A 21580-nucleotide genomic window follows, 5' to 3' on the forward strand; every position below is an offset into this window, starting at 1 on the left:
TGGAGACTGTTGTTTAATCAACGCCTAATGCTGCTGCAAGTTGTTCCTGCGTTTGACACGAATCCTGCTCGAGCAATGCTGTCAATTCTTCGTCTTGAAATTTTTGTGGCTGTCCAGCTCGCTCTTGGTCTGCCAAGCCGAAATAACCACTTCTAAACCGTGCAAACCACTTCTGACACGTTCGCTCAACTAGAGCATGGTCACCATACACTTCCACCAAAATACGATGACTTTCACTCGCACTTTTCTGCATGTTAAAGTAATGCAGCAGGACACCCCGCAAAAACACTTTATCAGGCACAAATTGCGCCATGTTCACTTAACTACAAACTGGTGTTGTTGACGCTTTAATCCACTGCCCTATACTACGAACGATACGCGATGACAGGGGTTTGCAACACATGTGTGGATACACGGAACTGTGGGACGCTCCGTTCGTTGCGCCATCTCTTGTCCACCCGCACGAATTAATTCCTAGACCAAATATATAGCAAACGTCTTTAGGAAAGCTCTCTTTCTATGTACATTACAACAAACAATAATTGTCCTTCTTCCATAGCAGAATTTTTATTTGGTTTAATCGTAATTATATCGTTCTTCTTAAAGTCAAAAGGTATCTCTTTAATCAAAGTATCACCCAAATATATATCTAGAAAGTATTTATCCAAACTTAAGTCCATGTTTATTATTTTCCTATTATAGAGGAATTTGTAACCGTTAGAGAGATTAAATATTCTAAAGATTGGCTCCTTAACGTTTTTAGCTCTTAATCGATATAGTAGAGGCATGGTTTCTTTTTGCATAATCAATTTAGTAGTATCCATCCTAATCTTTTCAATATCTTCCTTCTTTATGTATGTGTCTTGTAACGTTTCTAATTCATCTTCAAATCGTTTTTATCGTTCTCTAATTGAGCTTCTATTGATCTAAGTTGACTTACGCTAACAAGATCATTTAAATTCTCCAACAATTTTAATTTTTCTTCACTAATATCAACATTATCTTTTCTATCTTTAGCATTACCAAATATATCCATACTCATTTATTATACAGAAAATGCCCATCCTAATTTTTCAAAACATTTCTTTAGCATCTCTATTTGTTTAGGTGAGTGTTTAAAATCAATATCAACATGAACATCATGCTTTTTCAACAGATGGTACAATACACATTTCAAGTTAATAAACAATACTCTTTTCGGATACAGCTCCCTAAAGACCTCGTGTAAGTTTTCGAACTCATTTATAAGTGTTTCCTCCATATGCTGTAACTTCAATGGTTTTTGATCGGTTAGATGATAGTGTATTAAATAGACATCATCATAATATTTTGTGTATTTGTTTTTCTTTAGTACTTCTAGAACATCTTTTGTTGATATTAAATCTCTTGGTATATCTGTAAGTTCATCATTTAACACCTTGAGCACCTCTTCGGGAATAATTCTATCCTGTAAAGCTTGCAAACGAGATAGCTGTAACTTAAATCTTTTTGTAGTATCGTACCATGGTTTTCTTACGCAAGCAGCCTTCGTTTCTTCACAAGTACTGTAAACCCAACCACTCTCTACAGAACAATCATCACAAATGTATCTGCTCATACCTTTTGTTAATGACTTACTACCACAATTACTGCACTCTAATGGTCTAGAGCTATAATTTAACAACAAGTCCTTTAAGGTAATTATTGGGCGTTACTTTTCCAACTCTTCTTCCGTGTACAAAAATTTTGGTATTAACATTTTCCATAGATCAATAGCATTATATACGTTGTTTTTATCTTTTAAGTCTATCTTGCTAACATCCTGAAAATACTGATAAAAATTATATCTATCTAGTGCATCTAGTTCATTTTCATGCTTCTCAAAATAATCTAAAAATCTATTGTGTAGAGCTTCCATATTTATCTTAAACAAAACTTTTATGGATACAAACCATAAAAGCACTTAAACCTACTGGGGGCTACGCTGTAGCCTCCTAAACATTTTTAATCATATACATAACACTAGCTGGAGCATGTCGTTGGGTTGATCTAGTTTGTATTGACCTGTTCGTCTGATTGTTGGTAGTACTTCGATTCTTATCCATCTCTTAAACTCTTTAGCTTTGGGTAGTTTTAACCGTAGAACCAGAGAGTAAAGCCCAGACTCATTGATGAAGATTGTATCTGGATGTGTTTTTGGTAAGGGTGGTGAATTACCGCCATTAACTTCTGAAATTTTTTTTTTATCTTCTTCTGATGTTTTGTGTCATGATGGTGTATTTTGCAATCAGAAAATCTTCCGTTCGGGAGTTTGTTTGTGTTTGTATAGCTGTATAAATATTGGCATTGTCGGAAAGTCGACCGAGGAAAAATTTACCAAACACCTTAATCATTCTCTTACTTCGTTTAATTTCTTACCAATGTTTTAGTTCCTTTCCGCCATCTTTACAAAGTTTAGTTGCGTTCATGAACCCGTTGTGGTAGTCGTCGCTCTTAATCATGATAACGACAAAACTTTTATGGATACAAACCATACAAGCACTTAAACTTAATCATTTTTAATCATATACATAACATCACTAAAAGAATACCCTTGATTTAGAAGATTTAAAACCTTAACACAAAGATAACCACATATAATTGAATTAAAGTCTTGTATTCGTTCGTCATTGTAGAGTAAGTTTTCAGTACCAAGATATTGTACTAGTTGTTTAGGAGGCACACTACCATAAGAATCGAACACGTACTTTATGTTGTTATCTTTCCAATAGCATATCCAATGAGTACCAATGTTTTCTGATTTATCAAGGTTAACTATACCACACTCATTTACATAAGGTTTTTGTGGAAGTTCATCACTCATAAATACACCTCTAAATCGTTTTATCTTTAATTCTTTAGCCAACCTCTCTATATCGAAGTTGGTCAATGGTTTTAGTTTTTTGACTTCTTCGGTTTACCTGCCCCATGCTTTTCTTCCATAGTCATATTGTGTCTTTTTTGTTCTTCAAGTTCTTGTTTATTCTTCTTAGCATCCAGTACAGTTTTAGTAATCGCTGCTGCACCACCTGCAAATGAGCCAACTGCTCCTAAAGCTGCTAAAATGGCTGGAATTGTAAAGATAAAACCACCCATATGCTCTTTCTTAATCTTTTTCATTTGTGCAGTAGTTAAAGTTAAATCCATTCCTTTACCTTCTTTAATTTTCTTAGATTTATCGTTAAGTTGTTTCTTTGTTAATACATGATCAATATTTAAATCCCTTAGTTCACTGTAAGGAACACTAAACACAACCTTTAATAGAACACATCTTCCTATTTATTTAAGAGAAAGTCTTGGTTTGCAAAAGTGCAGTTGTTGTTGCCCCACCAAAATCAATTAAGGAATCATTCTCATCTGTTATCCTTATCTCAAAATTATCAACCTTGTCTTTGGATATAGGGAAAAATAATGGATAAGTAGGCTCGTAAATGATGCTATGTTTAAACTCAGCATCTGTTTTAAATGATGCTAAAATTCCTGTTTCTCTATGTGTGTATTCTGTATCTTTAACAAACATGCCATCTGCTATATTACAGTGAACATTTATAGTATCAAACGGATGAAACTTTGGCAACTTACTTCCAATATGGGTTTTGTTCTTTTCTAAAACTTCAAAAACATTAAACCCGAGAACAGTGCCTATACTCCCAATTGTAACATCATTACTATCAGTTTCAATTTTAACTCCATTTCTTAAATGATCTTCTGATAATGTTATGTTGATGGATTGAGATTTTAAATATTCATTAAGACTGTTTAAGCTGTATTGCCCTTCTGGTATAAAAACTTGTCTATCACCATATGAGAAACTGTTTTTTTGTGTTGTTATGTTTGGTGTCAGATATGTACTGTAAAACCCAACTAGTCCTATACTTAAATAGTTGCTACTGTTGTCTAATTCGTAATGGAGTTTCTTCTTTAAAACAGAAGTATCACTCGTTAGCTTAAATACCTTAGCCATTTATTATATAATAAATGAATGAGTTTGATTTACCTAGAGATATTCCAAGAGAGAAAGTAATCAAGTTAATTGAAGATGTCATTCAAAAGTTAGAATACAGTTTAAAGAAGAAAAAGAGAAAACTACGAATTGTTAAATATGCATACTACACTTTGATCACGTTGTCGGTTATACTTTCTGCAACAACTGGGTTTATTAATATTTTTATACCTGTAACAATTTACTCGATATTAACAACGTCTCTTACAACTGGAAGTGCTATAATAACAGGTTTGTCTTCAAAGTTAAACATAAGCAAAAGAAAAGACGAATATAAAACCATTGTCACTTGTATTAACTCATTTAAAGAACAGTTAGAGATGATAATAACATTGAATGGTGAAATGGATAGCGAATATATAAAAGATACGTTGCTTAAGATCAGAGAACAACTTAAAGATATAAGATAGGCTATGTAAATACAAGTCAAGCCCTTAAAGACAACGTAACACCTGGAGACTACAAATGGTGTCCGCATTACGGACACCCTTCCAAATGAACAACCTCACACAACTTTTATGAACGAACCGGGTCTGTACTAGTACTATGAGCAGAAAATTAATCATCGGATTTTTAAAGGTGAGCAAAACGCTCACCCCCTGATTTTCTCTATAATAAATTAGTAAGAAAACTATTAATTGGGATGTAAAAGAGATGATAAAAGAAACAACAGCTAAGAAAAGAAATGGAGAACTTGTACCTGATGATATTCGTTGTCTTATCGTAGGTTCGTCGGGGGTGTGGTAAAGCGTTTTTGCTATTTAACTTCTTATTACAGCCAGGTTGGTTAAACAATAATTACTTCTACATATATTCTAAAAGCATGAATCAGCCAAAGTATGAGCAGTTAAAAGATCTATTTGAAAAAGCAGAACTAAAGTTCAATAAACAAATAGCAACGTTCTTAAGCGGTAATCATTCTATTGTACCTATTGATGAATGTGAAAAATACTCTGTTGTTGTGTTTGACGATTACATTTTGGAGGATCAAGATACTGTTAGAAATTACTTTACAAGAGGTAGGCATAGACATTAAGACTGTTTCTGTCTTGCACAAACATATTCAAAAGTACCTAAACAGCTTATAAGAGATAACGTCAACTTCCTATGTATATTCAGGCAAGATGATACTAATCTTAAGCATGTGTATAATGAGTTTGTTGCGGGAGATATGTCTTATGATAAGTTTAAAGAGATGTGTTCAAAATGTTGGCAAGAAGATTATGGTTTTATAGTAATTGATATGACAAGGAAGGTAAACAATGGTAAGTATAGGAACAAGATAAAACACTTTATAGACGTTTGACGTTTTTTCACGTTTTACGTTTTAACGTTTGACGTTTATTGACGTTTATTAACGTTTGTTCGTTTTCAATACAATAAATGGATGAGAAAGAAATTGATAAGAATTTTAAGTTGAAGGAGTTCTTGATAAAGGGCTTCAAATCTTGGAAGAAAGAAAGAGCAGGTATATATGATAAATTTAAGACACAAGAACAGCCTGTAATTGATGCTATTCAAAACTTGGGAAGTGAGATCAAAGAAGTAGCAGAACAAAATAAAAATCTAATAACTGAACTTGTTCCAGTTGCACATAAGACGGCTTCAATAGATCCTAGTCTACTAGAAACACTTAAAAAGATAGCTTATGATAGTTCCCCAAGTAGTAGTGATACGCCTATAACGGGAGAAACAAAACAAATGAGAAAACAAATTAAAGACAAAGTGGAAGGAGTAGAACCTTTAACAACAGCACAGTCATTTGGTAAGATTGCAACGAAATATTATAGTAAAAGAAATGATACTGTGTTTGGAATAAGAACTGTAGAAGAAGATGGAAAAATAAAAAATAAGATAGGAAATTTGGAAGTTAAAGTAAATGGTGATGATTTGATAATTAATGGTAAAACTTATAAAGGAACAGAAGGTCTATGGGAATTGTTAACGACGAATACTAATAAAACCATTGAAGATTATGATGAGGATGATTTTGAACAGTACAAGGAAATAATAATAGAATCAGATGCTGCCTTCCAAAAATATAATCGAGATAAAAAGGTAGCATCTAGTAGAGGTTCTAAGTACATTAATATTATCAAGCCTATTTGGGATAATTATATTAAACCATCTTTACCTCCAACACCACCAAGAAAGAAAACACCAAAGTCTGGGGAAGGAATTAAACAATATACCGAGATACCTAAAGATGATGTATGGATGGATGACGTGAGAAAGCTTATAGATAGGCTAATTGTTATAGATGGAGAAGAAAAGGCTGGCAATAATAACTTTTACAATGAGAAAGTAGGTATAGTGAGTATGATTAATAATAAGCTTTCACAGATTATTCCTAATGATCCAAAAGGTATAGGATATTTTATTAAGATCTTAAATACATTACCACCACGATTCTGGAATGATGAGAAGCTTGGGAAAGGATTAGTAAATGATTTGATTAATAAACTTCCATTTGAATTACATATTCCGGGTTTTAGATTTTGCGGTCCGGGAACTAAGCTTCAAGAAAGGTTAGAAAGAGGTGATGAAGGTATTAACCCATTAGATGAGGCTTGTAAAGAACACGATATATACTACAGAGACAATAAAGATACAGAGTCAAGACATATTGCAGATAAGGAACTAGAAACTAAAGCATGGAAAAGAGCATTTAGTAGTGATGCGCCAATTGGTGAACGATTAGCTGCTTTTGGGGTTGGTACTGCTAAGAATGCTAAGGTTAAGTTGGGATGGGGACTATAAGTTTTTAATTGTTATTATGTATGATTCTTTTATGGGTATATCCCATCAAACGTTGTTTCAAGATTTTCTTTATAATAAATGGATAGTGTTGAGAGTTACGAGTTACAGAGTTTTAAAGCTAACACAAGAACATTTAATAATTTGAATGAAGCTAACAAAGATATTGAGTTTGATTTCAATGTGGGGGATGGTTTCATACATCCACACAAAGCAGATTGTCATATGACTTTTGAAGTTGTTGGTGCATCAGTTGGAGGAACATTTGGTGCAAATGATACTATAAAACTTTTAGATAACTTCTTCCCATTCTTCTATTCTCAAATTGAGGTTAGAAAGCATGGTGTTGTTATAGATAAGATTGAACTACCAGGAATAACATCTACAGCTGTCGGAACATTAAAGATTTCCAAACCAGAAGTTGAATATCTAAAACAAGCAGGATTTGAAACGGATGATAAACTTGGTCTAAGAAAGGACTTTAGCGTTTTGTACCCATTAAGATTAATTCCAGGCTTCTTAACTGATTATAAAGATGTCATGTGGAAAGGCGGATTGAGAATAACATTTACAAAAGCTAACAACAAAAACGATGTCTTGTTCAAATGGACTGGATCAGGGGCAGCTCCTCATGATGGAAAAATAACAATAAAAATTTGGAGATAAGAATGCCTATTGTTGAATACGAATCTAATTATGAAAACAAGTTAAAGTTGAATATTCTTAAAGAACCAAAAATCATGTTTTCATTCCATACTTATCAATGTGTTCAGAAGACTGTTGTAGGTTCTTTCTTGGAGTTTGATGTTACTCCTCAATTTAATTCTAGACAATTGGATATGCCTGATTTCGTAGTTGTAATATTCCAAACTGATAGAAGTGGCAATCAAACAGCAGATGCAAGTAAGTTTGATCATTGCAAGGTAAAGAATATCTATCTTAAGAATGGGAGGAATGAGGTATTTCCAAAAGAATCAAGAAACTTAGATATTGCTAACAATGATTATTTTAAAATGTATGAAGATTATACTGCGTTTAAGAAAATAACGTGTGGCAATACCGAAATGCACTATGACCCTAAAGAGTTTATAGATAACAGACTCTTAATTATTATGTCTAGATTAGTATGTGATTAATTGTAGTAAGAGGAAAAATGTATCGGTAAATGAGAGAACAAACATAAAGATTGTTGTAGACGTTGCCGAAGCTGTGGCTGCTGATACCATATGTTATGCGATTTTAATTGGGCGAAAGAACTTTACATATGATCCCAAGAATGAGAAAGTGGTAGAAGAGTTTTAGATAGTTAACAAAATATCAAAAACAATTCAAGGATCTAAGGGCCAGTATCACTGACTCTTTATCAGTTAGCCATAGGTGACTTTAAAGGGTATCGAAAATATACCCTTGCATCCTCAAACTGTTTTCATTAACGATTGTTTTATGGAAGTTTTTCCATAAAACGAAATTGATAAAAAATGATTAAATATTTTTTGTTGAAGATAAAAATTGAAGAGTGTTCATTGATTTTCTATATAATAAATACGATGGCAAAACACGTTGATTTTTTAAACAAGCTTGGAAGTCTTGAACAAAAACAGGTTATTGGATTAAGAGAATTAGAATTAAATACAGAATATAAGATTGTGAAAATGCAAAAGTTTAAAACTAAGTTTGGAAAGAGCATTTTGGTCGAGTGTGAGAAGTTCAAGGTTTTTCTTCCACCTAGATTTACAAAACACTTAACAGATAAAATGATTGATGAGATCGTTAAAGATGGAATAAATATCAAATACACTGGTCTAAAATATAACTATCCAACTGTTAAGTTCTGTATGTAAATCCAAAAATGAACAAAAATGAACAAAAATATGCCGTTAGAAGTAAAAAATGGAGTGGTTAGAAATGGATCCCCAAGAGAAGTTCATTCTTAACAATAACTTTAATGTAATTGTAAAAAATGTGCAAACCGAAGTTCAAGTTGTTTTTGATATTAACGGCTGTCTATTCAGCTTGAATTACGATCAGTGGACAGAGTTTAAGAAGTCATTGTTTCCTATAGAGAACGAGGTTAGCAGAAGATTCCATTATCAATATCCGAACTTGTAATTTTAAGTATGTTTTAAGTGTATAAGTGTTTTTATAGTATCAAACTATAAAAAACTAAGACCTTAAGACCTTAAGACATTCGATAGATAGGAAATTTATTTGTCTATTGATTGACGTTTGAATTTTGAAAATCGGTTAATATTTGACGATGTTATAGCCAATTCCAAATTTCGGGAATTATTTACGGGTTTATTTTTGAGTTTTCGGGAAAATGTTATTCTTTAAAAAATCTTAGAATCTTATTGTGATTATGGTATTTTTTTTATTTTTCGATTTGATGAAATTTTGTAGAGATATTGAAAAAGGGAAACATATCGTGTAAGTTATGCAACCATTTATGCATTTAAAAAAATGACTGTGTTATTAGTATTCATTTACCGTTTGAATTTTTGAAATCGGTTAATTAGAGACTGAGATATCAAATAATAACGTTATTTGGGGGTAAAACTATCAGTGTTGCCAACTCATTTTTAACAATTATCATATTTATTAAAACCCTGGAACGTTCCGAAAAAAATATTGAGTTGGAGACACTGATTTTTTTCTTTTTTGAACATTGATGTTTTAACTAAATTTGCCGGTTAGGTGACCATATTCAAGCAGTTACTCACTTACTCAATAGGTGGTGTTGCATGTGGCATGTTTCAGAATTATAAAAGCTAGAGATTTGCGGACAGATTTTGCATCAAGGATTTTCTTCAAAGTGATGGCCTTGAATCGAAAAAAGCGGGACAGACAACAAGCCGTGACAGCTAAGACAGACAGCCTGGACGGACAGTTTTGGTATTACATACTCAGAAGAAAGAGAGAAGGAAACGATTGCACTTACATATTGGTGTGAGGAGAAGAGAAAGAGAATCGAATTCCAAGTCACGTTCTAAGAAGAAAGGAGAGAGGCTATAAATCTAATACATACATGTATGCTCATGCTTCTCTCAACTAAATGTATCTGTGTGGGTGTGTGCGATGAGAGCAAGTGTATATACATGTATCTGTAGCAGCTGTATGCAATATACTAAACTTTAATTTCGTATTACTCAGCTATTACTAGACCGAGTTTGATCAAACAAAAACTATTTTTTCAATCAAAGACAGCGCTATAAGTTATAAGTTTTAGATGTAAATTTTTATGATTTTAAATGTCATAAAAGCATATTCAATCTCACTTTAACATTGTAGTTATGGGAATACTTTGCGCTCTATAACTTTGTATAATTAGTTGGTTGCTTTTGCGCTGGTTAAAAATATTGTGAGGGGGAAATGCGCTAGAAGTAACCATCCCTAACTACTTGTGTTGATTTTGAGTTAAGCGTCCTTTTCAACAGAGAGGCTATATGAGACGGGACCTACTGATTAACATGAAATCCGAACCACATGATCTCTCACCGGAATCAAACCGGGGCTCCCATGCCAAAGGTATATATAATTGTGTCTTATATAGCAGTTATTATTGTTGCTATATAGAATAAAATAACTAAAAATTTGATGTAAATAAATGAGAAACCTAAGATATTGCAGATTATTGAAATTCCGATTTAATTCAATTTTAAGCATTATACATGTATATATGATTGTTCAAGTTGCTTTATTAAGATGCAGATTATGAATTATACTAACTTTTTCAATGAAATGAAATTAAATGTTTAATGAAACTTCCCATGCTTATGTCGGCTAGGTAAAGGAGACTGTGTTGGTAAGGAATGATTGAAAATTGTGTAACGAGGAAAGTGGGAGAAAACTGGGGAACCCAGAGAATATCCACGCACACACGTTCTTGCTCCACCAAAAACTTCACTTTGTGCAAGCTGGCCTCGAACCAAGGACTCCATGCACCAGACGTAAACGTTCTACCACTAAGCCACTGCGGCCCTATGAAAAACACAACACATTTATTCTCTCTCTCCGTCTCCCTTTCTCTCTGCCTACAACTATGTATATATATATATATATATATATATATATATATATATATATATATATATATATATATATATATATATACTCTGTGATCAAAAATATCAGGACACTCCCAAAAACATATGTTTTACATATTAGGTGCATTGTTCAGACACCTACTGCCAGGTACTCATTATCAGCGACCTCAGTAGTCATTACGCATCATGAGAAGGCAGAATGGGGCGCTCCGCTGAACTTGAGGACTTTGAACGTGGTCAGGTGATTTTGTGTCACTTGCGTCAGAAGTCTGTACACGTGATTTCCAAACTCCTAAACATCCCTAGGTCTACTGTGTCTGATGTGATAGCGAAGTGGAAATATAAAGGGACACGTACAGCACAAAAGCGTACAAGCCGACATCGTCTGTTGACTGACAGAGACAGCCGACTGTTGAAGAGGGTCGTAAAGTTTAATAGGCAGACATCTATCCAGACCATCACACATGAATCCCAAATTGCATCAGGATCCACTCATAGTACTATGACAGTTAGGCTTGTGGTGAGAAAACTTTGATTTGATGGTCGAGCGGCTGCTTATAAGCCACAAATCACGGAGGTAAATGCCAAACGACGCCTAGCTTAATGTAAGGAGCGTAAACATTGTACGATTGAACAGTGGAAGAACCTTGTGTGGAGTGACGAATCACGGTACACAATGTGGCGATCCGATGGCAGGGTGTGGGTATGGCGAATGCCCGGTGAACGTCATCTGTCAGCGTATGTAGTGCCAACAATAAAATTCGGAGGTGGTGGTGTTATGGTGTGGTCATGTTTCTCTTGGAAGGGGCTTACATCCCTTGTTGTTTTGCGTGGCACTCTCACAGCGCATGCCTACATTGATATTTTAAGCACCTTCTTGCTTCTCACTTTTGAAGAACAATTCGGGGATGGCGATTGCATCTGTCAACACGATCGAGCACCTGTTCATACTGCAAGGCCTGTGGCGGAGTTGTTACACTACCATAACATTCCTGTAATGGACTTGCCTGCACAGAGTTCTGACTTGAATCCTATAGAACACCTTTGGGATGTTTTGGAACTTCGACTTCGTGCCATTCCTCACCGATCTACATCGATAACTCTCCTCAATTCAGCACTCCGTGAAGAATGGGCTGCCATCCCCCCCAAAAAAAACCTTCCAGCACCTGACTGAAAGTATGCCTGCGAGAGTGGAAACTGTCATCAAGGTTAAGGGTAGCCAACAGCATATTGAAGTCCAGCGGTACCGATGGAGGGCGACATGAACTTATAACTCATTTTCAGCCAGGTGTCCGGATACTTTTTATCAGACAGTGTATACATATAGCTACAGTGTCGGATCCAAGGGGCTATAAGCCTCCCTTGACGCTCAGGTATATACTGGATAAAATGGGCTTCAATCCTGCTTTACACTGGATAAAAGTGCAAAATATAGTTTAGCCCTTCCCTTGATTATATCCTGAATCCACCCCTGTATATATATATAAAGGAATAGGTATCAGGAGCGTGAATAATTTTCAATTTGGACGTATTGTTACAGGTTGGTTTTTAATTCAGAATTCTGTTCTTAATGAGTTGACTTCATCTCGATTTTAACGCCTCTTTCAACAGCAAGACTGTATAAGACGTTGACATATTGATTAACGTAAAAAACGAACCACGTGAATTTCCGCCGGGTTGTGATGATGATTTTGAGTTTAACGTCCCGGTCAGTTGTGAGGCTATATCAGGCGCCGACTTACTGATTAACATGGAATCCGAACCACATGAACTCCCAGAAGGAATCGCATTCGTGTTTCCCACGCCAAAGGCGCGTACGCTAAATCCAGCGGGAATTGAAATCTGTTTTCATTTTAAGAATATTAACGTTCCTTATCTTACCGACTTCGTATAATTTGATGGACGTGGAGAATAAGTGCTTCTTAGCTTTAAACGTGAGACTTCAACTGATATTGTTTCTTCAAGCACTTCGAAATAGAACTTTATATTTAAAAAAAAGACATCCTTACATTGAGAAACATAAATCTACTGTACTCAGGCTGAACCGCCGCCCTCTGCTTCTAGAATTTCAACAGCATTATTAAACACGCTTGACACAGAGACAACTTATGAAAATGCGTTGTGATATAGCTAATAGAATCGCTGCAAGCGCAGGTTTACACTTGGAGTTTTAAAAAGTCATTTTCTTTTCATAAATTGCAACTAAAGATATTGGTTGATTTACCATGTTGGAATTTTGCGTGAAGTGTGAATTGTATGTTCATCTCAAAAATGCATTATTTTCTTTTCTTTCAAATTTACGTATTTCTGAGTGTTCCTAATACCTGTGCACTGTGTGGAGTCATTTTCCTTTAAATTTCCCTCGGAATATTCTTCGCGTAATTATCTGACAGACTAGAGTTCCATAACAAGCAAGGTTTTTTTTTTATTATAATTTTCTTATTTTGGTTTGTTTATTCTCAAAAATCATATATAATTATTCATTACTACACTGCTTTGTTAAGGAAAGCACAAGGAAGCATAATACATTAAGAAAACTGAGTTTTTAATGAAAATGTGGAGGTTACATCATATACGGACATTTTATTGCGGATGACGATACTTACCTTAAAGTAAGAGATGCAAGTAACAAACGCTTCACCAAGAAATTTGGGAGTTAACTGTAAGAATGTGCTTACTTTTTCTCTAACTCCACTTTCAAATATGCAGGAAATGGAAACAGCAAGTGAGGAGAAATTTCCCCTCATCCCCGTTCAAATCCCAGACGGAAGAAAATATGAACTGCACTTCAAAATATTTGGGAACACTCCAGAAATACATATTGCGTGTTTTCCTCGATGTAAATGTTTGTTTAATAATAATAATAATAATAATAATAATAATAATAATAATAATAATAATAATAATAATAATATACTACTTTCCGTCTACTGTTGCTTATAAAAATATTCAATTTATCTTGTTAAAGAGCACCAAAAAACTACTACATGCATATAAATTTAACTGTAAACAGTGTTTGAAATACAGCTATAAACTTCTTTAGAATAAATAGATTTGGTAGTTTCTTTCGTTTAACTGAACAAGGAAAATAGAATTTTGACCATAATATTAAACATTTTATGATACATTAAATGTTATTTGTGTTATTAGTTGATCGTGCCTATGCTGATTGTGAGATTACGCTTCGCTACTGTAGGTTTTAAGGAATCTAACTGTTATAAAAATAACTGAATATCACTGAACTGTAAGGCATACAATAGACTAACTTTTAATATATGCGGAAAGTAATTATAAAAGCTTTGCTACAAAAACACCTACACATATCATAATAAATTTAATGATTTCCAAATAAAACTTAACGAGAAAGAGTATAATATTCAGTCTACAAAGCAGTTGCTATTTAAATATTGGACATAGACTATTTCATGAATACAGATAAGATGAGAAATATTTACGGTACTTTTCGTCTCGTCTTGATTCTTATCTCCAAACCGGGAAGATAATGTGAGTTAGCTTGGTCCCATCCTGATTGTAAAATATTAATTATTGTCTCGATATTGTTTTATTTTAGAAACGAGATTAGAAATTCCTCTTCTCGTGGGCAACATTAAACAAAAACGAAATATTCATGCCAAATGTCACGTTTCTGCTTGTAATTGTATTGCCTGAACGATAATAAGCTCCTAACTTTGAGCCTTCTAAGAGATAATAATAATAATTATTATTTGTTTATTACTATTACGATAATTATTTCTAAATATTTGATAGTTCAAGTATTGAAACATCCGAGTATTTAAATATCTGATGATAATAAAACGTGTGTCATCACCGATCAATAGCCACCAAAAATTCTAAAAAACGGCTCTTCGTGACTCCGATCTGAGATCTTCCAGACTACTAGTTGAGTGCCTTGACCACTGAACCACGATTACTACGCGGTAAATGATTCGTATCTAGTTTGTTTACCAGTGTAACCTTTTATTTGGCCTCGTTGCTCCTGAGCAAAACGAAAGTTCTATATTTTTCCTCACGACCATATTTATTGTATGTCTTCTAATTGATGATGCCTACAAGCAACATCTCTTTAGTCGTAACTCTTTTTTGCTCTCCGGAAATTCGAAAATTTAGCAGGATATATCACTAGAGTACGTGTTTCCAATGTTTGGCGCCTTGTGTTTCCGTCTGGTTTGTTTTATTGTGCGAAGTACTGAAGAAATAAAGTTTCGTTTTGCGGTTTGACTACAAGCTGGGCGAAGGTTCACTTGATATTTATGTAAAATATTGTGGCAATATCTAACTTACTAAAGTAGTAGTTATGCCTTTGAAAACTGAGTTGCTTGACAGCAACAGTGCCAGAATATGGTGTGTTTCAAGACAGTATCCTCTCGTATGAAAGTGACGTGGGGCATATATAAAAAGCTGGCGCTTTTAAAATTATCCCTCTCCCGGTCTTGGAAGCAATCATCTATATACTCGAGGATGTAGGTAGAGGGCACGGGAGCACGGATCCTCTAAATTTTAGCTTGCCCCCAAATGTCGTGATTTTATTATATATTTATTTCTAAACTCACTATATTTTTGGGGCCAAGCTGTTTTCATTTGCAAGTATGCCCTTCAAAATCAGAAGTCGGGCTACGTTACTGCACATACTGAAAAATTTGTGCATTACCACTACCAATTTGTTACGATTGCGCCAGATCTGGTTTTCTCGGTTCGTCTATGGGGTTTGGATCTACTAGACCATTAGTTTGAAAAACAAACAAACGTAAGAGAACTGTTTCAAATAAATTTATGGTTAGCAGAACAATACATTACATACTTCTACTATATACACAATATCACCGTGTATAGTTGAATAGGCTCTACTCCTTTTATCAAGGAGTCCCATTTTCGATTCCCTGTGGGGGCACAATATTGGTTTGTATCTCACATTGAGTTGAATTTTCCGTCCTTAGGACATCATCATTCAATGAAAAATATGGCAAACCACCAGAGGCTCACCTTGCCCAGTCATCCGTGTGTAATTGTTTGGTATCATAAGATATATAGCTACAAGCAATATATGTGTTTGTTTGCATGCAAGAAGGTACTCAGTGTGCGATTGTTTCGTATTATCAGATATATAGAAACAAATATATAAATACAGTACTTCATATGGTCTATGTATTCCACATACAGTATATTTTACAGTAAGTATGAACGCAATCAGTATGTAATTCTGTTGTAGCATCAGAAATATAATCACAAACTACATGCCGCTCTATATGTAACAATGTTACTGTGTTGTTTACACTTGAATACATGTATCCAAACACTCCCTTTTGTTATTTCGTCAGCCAGCGTTTCGCGGAACTTCTGCACTAAAACACTCTTTACGATTTGTGCTTTTAACAGTTCGGGGAAACTTCACGCTGCTGTGCTAGCTATTATCAGGTGTAATTAATCTTGGTGTTGGCGTTAGTTGGGTTGCCTATTTCACGAATTTTATACCTCAAGAATGTATGTGGCCCACTGTACAGATTTCTATTTTCTTTCCTAAGATTTGGATACATTGAAAATTTAAGAAGAGTACATTGGCCCACCACTTAAAATTTGAAAATTGCCCAATTTGGTATATTAGTTTAGGGCCATAATAAATACTATAATCAATCTCGTTCCCTTTAATGGGTAAAAATTAAAAAAAGGGAAATTTCGGAAGTGACTGAACCCCCTTTAATACGGATATTTGTGTACAGGGAATCATTTCCTTTATACTTTGATGCTTAGTTTTTTAAATTTGTTGGGGACATATGACCATTTCCTAATTTGAGAATAACGAAATAATAAAAATTGGAAATCGTTCTCTAGGACCCATTGTAAATGTTGGTGTCTATTTTGATCCCTCTTATCGCCAAATATTCAAAATTTGAAGGTTATTGACCTATTTCCTCTTCCTTCATTCGGCTTTATTATTGCATGAGTACAGGAGTTATTACTTTTTCATAAGACACAAGTATATTTTTGCAACAATCTTAAATTTTGTGTGGGGGTAATTGCCAAATCAATAATTTTAATTGGTTTTGGAATATGAATATAAAAATTGTGTGGTAAAGCTAATCTCAATCTTTGGGTAAATCGCTGTCAAATATTAGTATGGCCATGTGGTCCGTTATTCACCAATGATGGGATTATGGGTTCAGAACATTGGTACATTGATACGTTCATCTCAAACTTTGTAGGATCGCTCTGCTTACATTTGAGAATTGTCAAAATGAAATTGCGAAATATGTATTTTATTGGTCTTGATTATTTCCGCCCATGGGCAAAAATATAAACGAAGAAATACGATGTACGACGTACAATGTGTTATTGACATTGATGTGGTTTATGAATATATGGTAGTGTACAGGGATTCATTTTCATTAATGCTCCTTTTCAAAATTTGTTGAGGTACTCCTTAAATTTGAACGTAACCAAATAATAAGTTTCTAGACCAAAGTTGGTTAGAGCTCTATTTGAAATGAAAAACACAAATCATTGAAATTGATCATTTTATTATTCTGAACTGGTTAATCTTATACATGCATAGCAGGTAACGTATCTGGATTTTTTAATACAATTTATTTTGAACTTCTTACACTAGTTTGTATTTAGCGTATAATTTTAATTCCAATTGAAATTGCTGACTTTGCACTAATGATTTCATCACAAGCCATAAAGCCATTGCTAACGTCATTGACATGGAATTTGCTGACGTTTGCGTTAATGATTTCTACACAAATCATACAAGTATTGTTGACAGAATTTCCTGACCAAACCAAATTCACAGATCAGGTTATGCACTAAATTCAATATGCTGACTTCGACCCAAGAATCCTTTGTAGCATAAAGTTACCAATACGGCGTATAAGAAACGTAATAGTTCTTTTTATTTTGAAGCTTCCATGGGTAAATATTTTGCTGGTAAAATTATATTCTTATAATCTTCAAGCTTCCCTGGGATTCTTAATCCAAACTTTGTAGGAATCATTTGCCTAGATAATGATTCTGAAAAGTATATTCTGCTGTACATTGATAATCTTGATAAATGACTACATCACATCACTTGTGTTTAGAAACTGTAAGCAAGTAGCCATAATGACGTTATCATGAATACTAGTTCGAATGATACTTATATATGATGAAAAACTGATGACGTTGCATTAAAAACTTCTGACATGTACTATTGCATCATGATAAACAGTGTTGCAAGACGTTTTTGTTCTAAACAGTTCCGATTCTTTATCAATCAGTGTAAGAATTTACAAACTGAAAAAAATAAAAATTGAAACAAGAAATTTGAAATTAAAAATTATCAAAAAATAAACGAAAAGTAATCAAACAAAAATTTTGAAGAAAAAAAAATTCAAACAAAGTTTTGAAAGAAAATCTTTCAAGGATTTCAAAAAATCAAACCAAAAATTTTCATAACAAAATTTCAAACGAAAAATTTCAAACAAATATTTCCAACTAAAATTTTAGAAACAAAATTTTCAAACTAAAAATTTTCAAACAAATTTAGAAACTAAAAAAATGAAATAATATAATTTCACGTTTAAAGGTTAGCCGTTGAGTTTTAACCTGTTTTAAACTATTTGATGAACAAATAAATGGATTTGATCGTATTTAACGGTAAGTAGAAAACTTTGAACGACAATGTTCAAACTAAAGCTTTGCAAACAAAGAATTTTAATGAGTAATTCATGAAGGTTAAGCAAAACTAAATCTGAGTGCAACAAAGGTTTGAAAATCATCAACCAATCAGATTGGACCAACGAAAGTGATCGAATTTGCTCGAGTCTTGTTCTTGGATATCATTTCTATCAGTTTGAGAGAAGGCAATTACGAAACTAGGCACATCAAATTCACTCGAGTTAAATTGAGTGGTTAAATAAAATTCCAAATATTTCCCTGTAACTGTCTTATGTAAACATTGATATACGTTTACAATCAAGGAAATACGAATCTTGTCTTCTTTTAAGATGTTTGATTTTAGCAAGATAGCATGGTTGGTTTCACAATTAACAAAAGGCATCCTCAACTCTATATTTGTAATGTAAACTTTACTTGGATGTGGTTGATCATTCTCAAAGTTCCCATTTTGTTTCTTGTTTTCCAAATGAAAAATACACTACCACCAGATACACTTCTAAATGTATATGTTAATCTACCTTTTACGTATAATACATTTATAACAAGAAAAAAACCTGGGAAAAGTCCTAATAGGAATTGTATTTTCTCATCTGTTCTCCACCATTTGATTCCTTCCCATCCACTTTCATCGTAATGATTTGCTTCTTGTTATTAAATCGTACATGCCTTTACAGCTGTCAAAGTTAAACCAGAATAATTTGTAATATCCAATATATGTCCATGTTTGCTAAATTTTATTTGAGAAAACAGATACGGAAAGAAGTTATTAATGAGTTAAATATTTGGCTTACCGCTGTACTCGCCGTCTGCGTCCCTGCCACGTATTTAAAATGTAACATACATATCATCATATTAAGGATGTATAAACCTCTCCCCAATATCCAAGTCAAACCCAAAGGCCTGCTTGGTTTATTTAAATTGTCGGTTTTCTTTTGATTATGCTTAAAGGATTGTAATTCGTACGACTTTATTTTATCGATATTTATTACAAGGAAAAAATAATTACGAATTAAACTCAAACATCTTTATTTCTATTTAGTTCGCTAACAATATCTGGAAACCTATAACCTTCTGTAAACATTTCTAGGACTGTAATACATAAATGTCCACAGATTACCTCGATGAAGTGTTACTTGCGATTGAAAATGTATTCTATATTATTATGACCAAGACATTTTATGAGTATTCTTGGTTGATTACCTGCGAATGAATGAAACACATACTTTATATTTCCAACTTTTTAATAACAAATCTAGTGTGTTCTTATATTTTTAGACGTATCAAAATTATTATAACCGCCACCAGGTTAAAGAAGTATTTTTTGTGGACACTCTGTATATTTCGTAAAGACGGTGATTATTATTTTCAATTTATACTTTATTCTGCAACGCACATAAGTTCTTTCTTTGGTGGGAATTGCTTCTTTCCCACACAATTGGACAAAGAAGTCTTTCATCGTTTTTTTCATATATATATTTAAAACATTGCTTTTGCTGAGAACATTTCAGTTAGTGACTAACCATTTCAGTGTTTCTCCCTGACTCATTATATACACAGTATAGATTCTATAGTTATTGGGAACTGAATTAAGTGCTTTCTTTAATCGCTAATGGAAACATTATAATAGATTAGAGAAATACGGGCTGACCAGATGTCCCAGTAGCCGAAGTGACACCAGCCTCACAATTTTCGTAGTTCGTTATCTGTACTTTCTCACGCCAGTGTTATCGCCGTGTCTAGTGCATTATGGGCAGTTGACTAAAATTAACAGAAATTGTTTTCCGTATTCTGTTTGTATGTGCATACAGGTGAGTTAACCGAGTGATTTTTGAAATGAACTGCCAACACTTTTCCGTTGACCATTGCAACCCGTAGCTTGAGCTTGGATGCTCGAGGAGTTTGACTCCAGGTCTGGAAGATGCAACCACGCATCTCGCGTTGAACTTCAAACATAAGTTATGTTAAGGGGCACAAGCTATTTAGCCGGTGAAGGACGATTTCTTACGGCTAGCCCCAATCAGTGAAATCCCAGGTCCTCAGACCTTGTGCGTTTAAAATGTTACATACGCGCCCTCCAATATCTGTATTCCATTGTGGAGATCTTCTTTTGTGTGTTTGCTGAAGATTCACCTTTACGCTGCAGGACTGTTCAGCGTAACAACTGGATACATCGTGGGACGATCCAGACAACTTTTCCCCAGTGCGAATCCCCAAGTGTGTTAATGGTGCGAGCAAAATATTTATAGTGATACCTGAATTATAATCATATATATAGAAAGGGCTCTATTTCCCGAAAAGGGCAAAACGTAATTTCAGCGGCAAAATTTATTAGTGTCCAGTGTTGTGTTCATTTCTCTTCGTTATTTTTTTTCCAAAATAGTGTTCTAATAAATAAGTATAGTGTCATTTAACCCAGTGTGTTTTCGTTGTTTGTATGAGTGATGTTTGTGTGCGTTATGGTCTGGATGACCGTCTGATCGTCCGTGAGGTTTTCGAGACGAGACACCCGAACCTCTCGGCGCCTAATGCTCATCTCATTATTGAGACCGACGAGCTTTTTGGGAAACAGTTTGTAACCTTTCTTGGAGAGGTCTTCGTCGTCCTGTCCAGGTAAGTTAAAGTATCAGGAGTATACTTATTGGTAATACCACGAGCCGAGGACAGCGAACAGAACTACAGGCGGTTACAAATAAATAACAGCCCGAACATGGACCACGAACTGAGGACGGTTACGAATAAATGGCCGCCCGAACAGCGACTTGAACTCCAGGCGATTACAAATAAATGGCGCCCGAACAGGGACTCGAACTGAGATTGGTTACAAATAAATGACGCCCGAACTACCGACCCGAATCGAGACCGTTGGTGCTCGAATACTCATAAGATTAATATTTTAATATACTATTTATTTTTCAGCTCAGTACCAGGAAATATATATATATATATATATATATATATATATATATATATATATATATATATCTTTCAGGTGATTCTAATCATATTGTTTTGTGATAGTGTATTTTACTCTAACCATATGCTTTAAGCTTTATCTTGTTCAAGATGGCACACCAGAGACTTAATGCGA

The sequence above is a fragment of the Thermobia domestica genome, chromosome 17 (genome assembly GCF_964235325.1).
Source record: "Thermobia domestica chromosome 17, izTheDome1.hap1.1, whole genome shotgun sequence".
NCBI classification, from domain to species: Eukaryota; Metazoa; Arthropoda; class Insecta; order Zygentoma; family Lepismatidae; genus Thermobia; species Thermobia domestica.